This window comes from Pteronotus mesoamericanus, unplaced genomic scaffold (assembly GCF_021234165.1).
Source record: "Pteronotus mesoamericanus isolate MK-2021 breed Mesoamerican mustached bat unplaced genomic scaffold, CSHL_Meso_final contig_56, whole genome shotgun sequence".
NCBI lineage: Eukaryota > Metazoa > Chordata > Mammalia > Chiroptera > Mormoopidae > Pteronotus > Pteronotus mesoamericanus.
The window spans coordinates 21,350,189-21,357,738 of record NW_026555201.1 but is presented as its reverse complement, the minus strand read 5'-3'; positions in this window follow the sequence as shown (position 1 = coordinate 21,357,738).

Genomic DNA, 7,550 nt, shown 5'->3' with positions numbered 1-7,550 from the left:
AGTAGTCTAGGTTGTAGGTACTTGCTTTTCATTAGTTTGAAACTTCTTTCCAGTCCCTTCTTGCCTGCAAAGTATCTTTTGAGAAATCCGCTGATAGTCTTATGGGAACTACTTTGTAGACAACTCTTTGCTTTACTCTTGCTGCTTTTAAGATTCTCCCTTTATCTTTGACCTTTGGCATTTTAATTATGCTGTGTCTTGGTGTGGTTCTCTTTAGGTCCCATTTGTTTGGGACTGTGCTTCCTGGACTTGTATGTTTATTTTCTTTGCCAAATTAGTGAAGTTTTCTTTCATTATTTTTTCAAATGTTTTCAGTCTCTTGCTCTTTCTTCTCTAACACTTATGTGATTTAGATGTTATGTTTAAAGTTGTCCCAGGGGCTCCTAAACCTATCCTGTTTTTTTTTAAATTCTTTTTTTCTTCCTGCTGTTCTTATTGAATGTTTTTTCCTTCCTTGTGTTCCAAATCATTGATTTGATTCTCAGCTTCATCCTCTTCACTCTTGGTTCCCTATAGAAAAAAATAGGTTTTTCTCTATTTCTCTTAGTGTAGCCTTCATTTCTTCCCTTATGTTATTGTCATACTTAATGAGTTCTTTGAGCATCCTGATCACCAGTGTTTTGAACTCTGCATCTGATAGGTTATTGGTTATCTCTGTTATGGTAGTTCTTTTCCTGGGATTTTGTTCTGTTCTTTCCTCTGGTCCATATTTCTTTGTCTCCTCAATTTGGCAGCCTCCCTGTGTTTATTTCTGTGTATTAGGTAGATCTTCTTTGACTCCCTGTCTTAGAAAAGGAACCTATAAATTGCGTAGGGCAGAGCCTTAGGTAATGCCAAGGTGGGCAACCTCCTTCACCACTTTGTGGCTCTGTGTGGGGGGAGGGTTTGGAGAGGAGACAATGCCACTGCTTGGCTTCTGGAGTTTTGTCTGACACTCACTCTCTTTCCAACCACTTCACCCACTTCCTATATATGAGAGGCACCCTTCCAGCTGTTGCCCTGGTATTGAATCCTAGAGTCGGTGGATTTGCATATATTCTAAGTCCCTGAAAGCCCTTTAAACAGACTTTCCTGAAAATCTGGCAGTTTCTTCTACTGCCCTAACCCCCCACTGTTTTTACAGCCAGAAGTTATGGGGACTTAACTCTCTTCCTGGTGCTGGAACCTTGGCCCATGCAGTCTGGCCTGGGGCTGGGATCAATCATTCCCAAGGTAGCTCTCCTGATTTTTATCCACCACACATGAGTGTGGGACTAGCCCATTCCACTGCTGCAGCTGCCTCTCTATGCTACAACATTTGTCTGTGCCTCTCCACCTGTCATTACAGCTCCATCCTTCCCTTGTGAATGATTGCAGCGTCTTTAAATCCTTGGTTGTCAGACTTCCATACAACTCAGTTTTCTGACAGTTCTGGTGGTTGTTTCTTTTGAGATAAAGCTGTAATTCTATCTGTGGTTGTGCAAGGAGGTGAAGTGCATCTACCAACTCCTCCATCTTGACCAGAAGTCCTTCCTACTATTCTTATACTAAAACACCTTCCAGGGTTCCTATTGTTTACAGGATAAAGTCCAGTGATCTTTGTGACCTTTAAGACACTTTTGATATGGAACTAAAGGATCTTTAAATCTCATTTTTTAACAGTCCTTCACTCCATTAGGTTTGGTTTTCTCTCTGGTATTCTAAATATTTCTTACTTGTATTATGTCTCTTGTATTTCTCTTCTCTTTATTTGAATTCTACTCATTTTTCAATTAGACTCATTAAATAGTTAATTTAAGTTGCAACTTTCAAGTCCTCTATCTTATTAACATTTTTAGTGGACTCTCTTGATGCCTTTTCCATGTCTCCTTTGCACTGTTATTTTAGTGATGCAAACCACATCCTAGGCCAACAACCTTCAACTCTCTTCCAGAGGCCTCTCTCTTAGTTAAATGGTGCAGGAAGGAAGTTCTAAAGGAATTGATGGTTCATATTCCCAGCACTCATCCTTAGCCAGTGTTGGATTGAGTTTGGAGGATAAATACCTTCAGGAAAGATAATTTTGAGTTATAGCCTAGCTTCTTTCAGAGTTCCCTAGTTGCTAAAAGTGCCAACCTGCTATGGGAAACTGCTAGATAGAATAACCTTACTGACTTCCTTCTTTTTCCCATCTTATATGTGTATTCCTTGTAATCATCTCCTAAAGGAACCATGTGCTTTCCAATCCTTGTCTGTATTGGAGAAATGTAACAAAAGGCAATACTCTAACATAGTAAGAACCTCTTTTTTTTTTCTTCCAGACTGCTGCATCACTTACTCTATATCAATCATTTAGCATGTAATTCCATGAACAACATTTATCAATTGTGTCTTTCACTCATCTAGGCATTAGGGATACTGTGATGAATAAGACTGGGGAAACTTATACTCTGCTTAAATTTTCTAGTGGTAGGAGGCAGTCATGCTAGCTAATGAAACATAATAAAATATCATCCTATACAGGCATATTGCATTATATGCTATTTTGGTATTGAGCTTCTCAAAGTGCTGCATTGTAAACACTGTCCTATCTCTACTTCCCCTCACTGAGAGCCAATGACCTATACTATGCTTTCGTCAGCTTGAGTGGACACTTGCCAAACCATCTAGTTTATTTATTTTGCTATGTCGTTCTTTTTACAACTAATATCTTATTTTCTTTCAAACTAGCTTTTAATTCAATTTAGGTTAATAAAAATAGTGATCTTGGCCTAATTGGCTCTACCATTATAATAATTATAAAATGTACTAAAAAGATAAGCCATAAGCCAGTAAACCATAGTCTGCTGACTAGAGGATAAATTCCAGTGTCAGGTATGTATTTCCATGAAGACTAAACTATAATGACCCTATATAGAAGTGAGACTTAATGCTCTTATTTACTGGAATACCTTGGACCTTGGGCTGATAGTTTAGGTTACCATATCTCCAACTAGATTTTTAGTTTAAGGAATTGAATACTATATTTACAGTTTATTTTCCCACCACAGTATCTAGCACTGTCTTCTTTAAGTAGGCCTTTTGTAGGTATTCATTGAATATTTTTGAAAGAATGGGTAGATAAATAATATTTATATAAATATATACATTAGGAAATTTTTAACTGATAGATCATATCCCATCTGTAGTTTATGAAAATACATTATGTCTAATATAATTCTTCAATATGTACATTTTGTATTTTCTTTCAGCCTCACTTTCAAATAATGAAAAGTGAGGCCGAAAGAAAACAAAATAGACAACTTTAAATTATGTTAAATTCAGTAACAGAATAAAAACAGAAGAGAGACAAGCTTATGGAAGCATAAGGAATTTATGCCATCAGATTTCTCAGATGATCTCATTACTACTTCTGGGCACACAATTTGGTTTAATTTCCTGACAGCTAAGGCAAAAAAAATTAACTGAATGAAGTATTATTCGTGTCTCATATGAGGCATAACAATTCCTCTGCAGAAGGTAATTATTTCTTGGAAGTAAATTTAATAAGACCTATATCATGGAGAGCTAAGTATAATGGGCAGTCTTCACAGTCAATAATATCTTCATTTTTATTTATACCAAATAAATGAAACATATTCAAATAAAGAGTTTTTATTTGCTCTCTTATAAAGGTTGAGGGCAGAGCATTAAATCAGAGGAGGATATAGCAAATAACGCAGTCATGGCATTTCTGTGTGACTCTGAGCTGTCATGGTTTAGGTACTTCTTGTGACCCATGTCTAATTTCCTGAAGAGAGAGAATTTATCAAATCTAGGTAAATGGATTATTACCATCTAATGCAACTGTCATTCTCATGTATCCACTTTTTAATATAGCCCTTCACAAATGCTCTTGACAACTTTAGCCATCATATATAAAGGAAAAAAGCTGTTTTTCTTCTATGATTTTAAAACCTGAACTTATATTTTAACCTGAACAAAGGGCCAACTCACTTTGTCATGAATGTGACTAGTAGGCATGTCTACAGATCCCTTATTTTCTTCTACAAAAGAACTTTGCATATCCTCGCTGACTCTCAAGACTTCCAAATCTTACAACATGGAAGGAAGAACTTGGATTGGAAACACTGAGGGAGTGTGCTATTGGCTTCATAGTTTGAGAACTTAAAGGTGGCCCCTTCAGAACAATCTGATTTTCAAAAGAATTGCCTATGGACTCAAATTTTTCAACTTTCTAGCTTTTATAATTTATCTTTGGATTTTTGAATGAATTGATTTTTATGTTTGCTCATATAATCCTATACTGGTTAAAATTTTTCCCCATATTTTTCATTTCATTTTTTTTGATCTAGGGATATTTTATCAATAAAATAATTTCAACTCATTGTCAAGTCAAGCATTCATTAATCAAACATATGCTAAGTATCTAATGTTGAGGACATAACAGAACCAGACACACTCAGTTGCTATGCTCACATATCAAACAGGGAAAATACACACTGAATAGTAACTATACTTTCATTTCCAACAATATGATACATCAGATGCCTAAAGAAATCATCTCCACAAATAACCTAAAACCTTTGAATAAAATATTTTTAAAATGTAAAGCAGAAAGGGATTTACCATGAAGTTTTATTTATTGTAATTAATTAATTGTTTTAAAAATATAGTTGGCATATAACATTATATTAGTTTTAGGTGTACAAGACAGCGATTTGGCATTTATACTCATATACCTTATGAAGTGATCACCACAGTAAGCCTAGTAACCATCTTCTACCATACAAAGTTATTACAATACTATTGACTATATTTCCTACACTGTATATTATAACTCTATGATTTGTTTATTTTATGGGAGTTTATTATCATGAAGTTTATTGAAGCATAAGTTTCAGGGCTCAATCCAAGTCCTTAGCAAATTAGTATTTATTATTTTTCTTAATGAGCCTCCCCCAAATTACATAAGGCTTTGGTCCCATAAAAGTGCTCCTTCCTTATATCAATTCATAGATGAGTGAATGAGAAAGTAAAAGTCACAGAGATAATATATAAGGATACAGTATGAATACAGAAACGTAATGTATCTCTAAAACACAATTCATCCTGGAAAATACCTATGCATTCTCTGTTGCCTTAGTGTGGAGGGAGATTCTCATATTCCTTGGGTGGGAGTTAGACAGGAAGAGCCCGTCGTACGGCCAAGTTCCTTACAGGTGATTCCTTCATTAGGTAAATCAGGAAAAAAATGCCACACATAAGTGCACTGATGATAGTTGCCTGTTTGGATTTGTTCTGGTGGATTTTTAAAAAAGTAACCCATAAGAAGTCCTAAACATGAGTCTGGCCTCAGGAGAATCGAATCTGGGTCTAGAATTAATTAAATTTATTCATGTAACCTCAGCATAAAACTGAGGTATGGTGGTACACCAAATTCTGCTTGTACACTGAGCAGTTTTCTCTTAGGTTCTTCTCTCTCTTTCCTTATCATATGCAGCTAAAAGAATCTAATGGACAATTCCAAGATTCTGCTTGGAAATCTAACTGTCTTAAATTCTCAGGTTCATTAGGAACATTTTATATCTTGAAGTTATTGTGGACAACAAATTTGCCAATTGTTTTCCACTACAAAATACAGATCACCATGCTTTCATTCTCTAGCATTGGTTTCATTATGGGCTCTTTCAACTGCCACAGTCTCCTTGTTGCCTTTGTAGCCTCTACCATGGCCCAGTCTCAAAACTAATGTCACATGTTTCAAGTTTCATTCCCCACTTCTAGCACCAGTATCAGTAATCTATTACTGCAAACCAATTTGGTGGCTTAAAGTAACAATTTACTATTTTCCTGATTCTGTGGTTTGTTCGGGTGGTTCTACTGATTTCTTGTGTACTCACTCATGTAGGTGCATTTACCTTGAGGACTGAGTGGAGGCTGCATTCCCAGAGGGGAAGCTCCACACAGAACTACCTGTGCTTATGTACACTGCTTGTGCCACCTTTGCTGATATCCTTTTGGCCAAAGCAAGTCATATGGCCAAGCCCAGAGTCAGTGTGGGAGGGTACCACACAAGATTATGTTAAGATTATGTTACAAGAGTGTTATGTTATGTTATGTTAAACTCATTGGGGGTGGTTAGTGTAATACTCATCACAATGAGATAAAAGTTGCACAGTTTTTATGTGATATATAGCTGAATCGTTTCTTCTTATTACTAATTTTAGTCAGAGGATGTAAGGTTAATCAAATTAAATAATTTGGTGAAGAGTTAGATACATCACACAGGACACATTGTAAACATTTGGGTAACAATTAGGCTTCTTTGGAGAATTTTAGGTGACTGGTAAAATATTCTATAGTGGGTGACTCCTAAACATAAGCTCCTGAATTTGCAAAACATCATATTATAGTGAAATGAGCAGATTTTTGGCCACTTTTTTGAACTTCATTCCATTTAGTACATTGTAAAACTAGAATGCAAAGCTTCTGTTATTACTTCTCCAGCACCAGCCATGCTGACACAGTGTCTCCTGCAAATGGAATTCATTTCCCAACAACAAATCTGAAACATCTCATTGTAGTATGTCCTAACACAGTGAGTCAGAACTGGTGTCTTTAACTGGTTTTCCACATTTTTTCTTTCCTTTTCATTTTTTAAGGATTTATTATTTTTAAAAATTTTCTATTTTATTCCCTTTATAACTTTTCATTATAGTTTGCATTCGCCATCATTTTGTATTAGTTTCAGATGAACAGCATAGTGGTTAGATAGTCACAGACTTTGCAAAGTGTTCCACCTGCAGTTTCCAGTACCCCCTGGCCCCATACATAGTTATTAAAATATTATTGACTTTGTTTCATATGCTGTACTTTATAGCCACATGACTATTTTGTAACTGCCAATCCGCACTTCTTAACCCTTCACCTTTTTTACCCGGGCCCCCAAACTCTCTCTCCTCTGGCAACCATCAGTATGCCTAACTTATTTTTGATGAAGAAGCAACAGCATTCAGGCAAGAATAGTCTTCTCAACAAATGACAAAAAATAGACCAAAAATTAATATTGATCTAGACCTCACAGTTTGTACAATTAATTCAAAATGAATTATACATTTAAATGTGAAGCTGTGTAACTCGTAGAAAAGAACATATCTAATAAATCATTGCATTTTTTTCTGTTAGGTAGATAATTTTTAGGGTTTTATTTTACTTTCCTTGTTTCTGTATATTTATTTTCTTAGTGGTTTCCCAGGGACTACAATTATCATATTAATTTGTACTTAATTAAAATTAATGCCAACTTAATTTTAATAGCATACAAAAACTCTCTTCCAAAATAGCATTTTACTCACTTCTTTGTGCCATACTTGTAATACAAATTCTATATACATTTTAAGACCATTAGCACAATTTTATAATTATGGTTTTCTACAGTTGCCTTTTAAATTAGATGATAGAAGAAATTATTTCTTAAGAAAAAGACATTTTTGTATTTTATATTTATTTATATAGTTCCCTTTACTGGTTTTTTAAATTTCTTTGTGAGAACTTGAGTCACTATCCACTGTCATTTCATCGTTATTGAT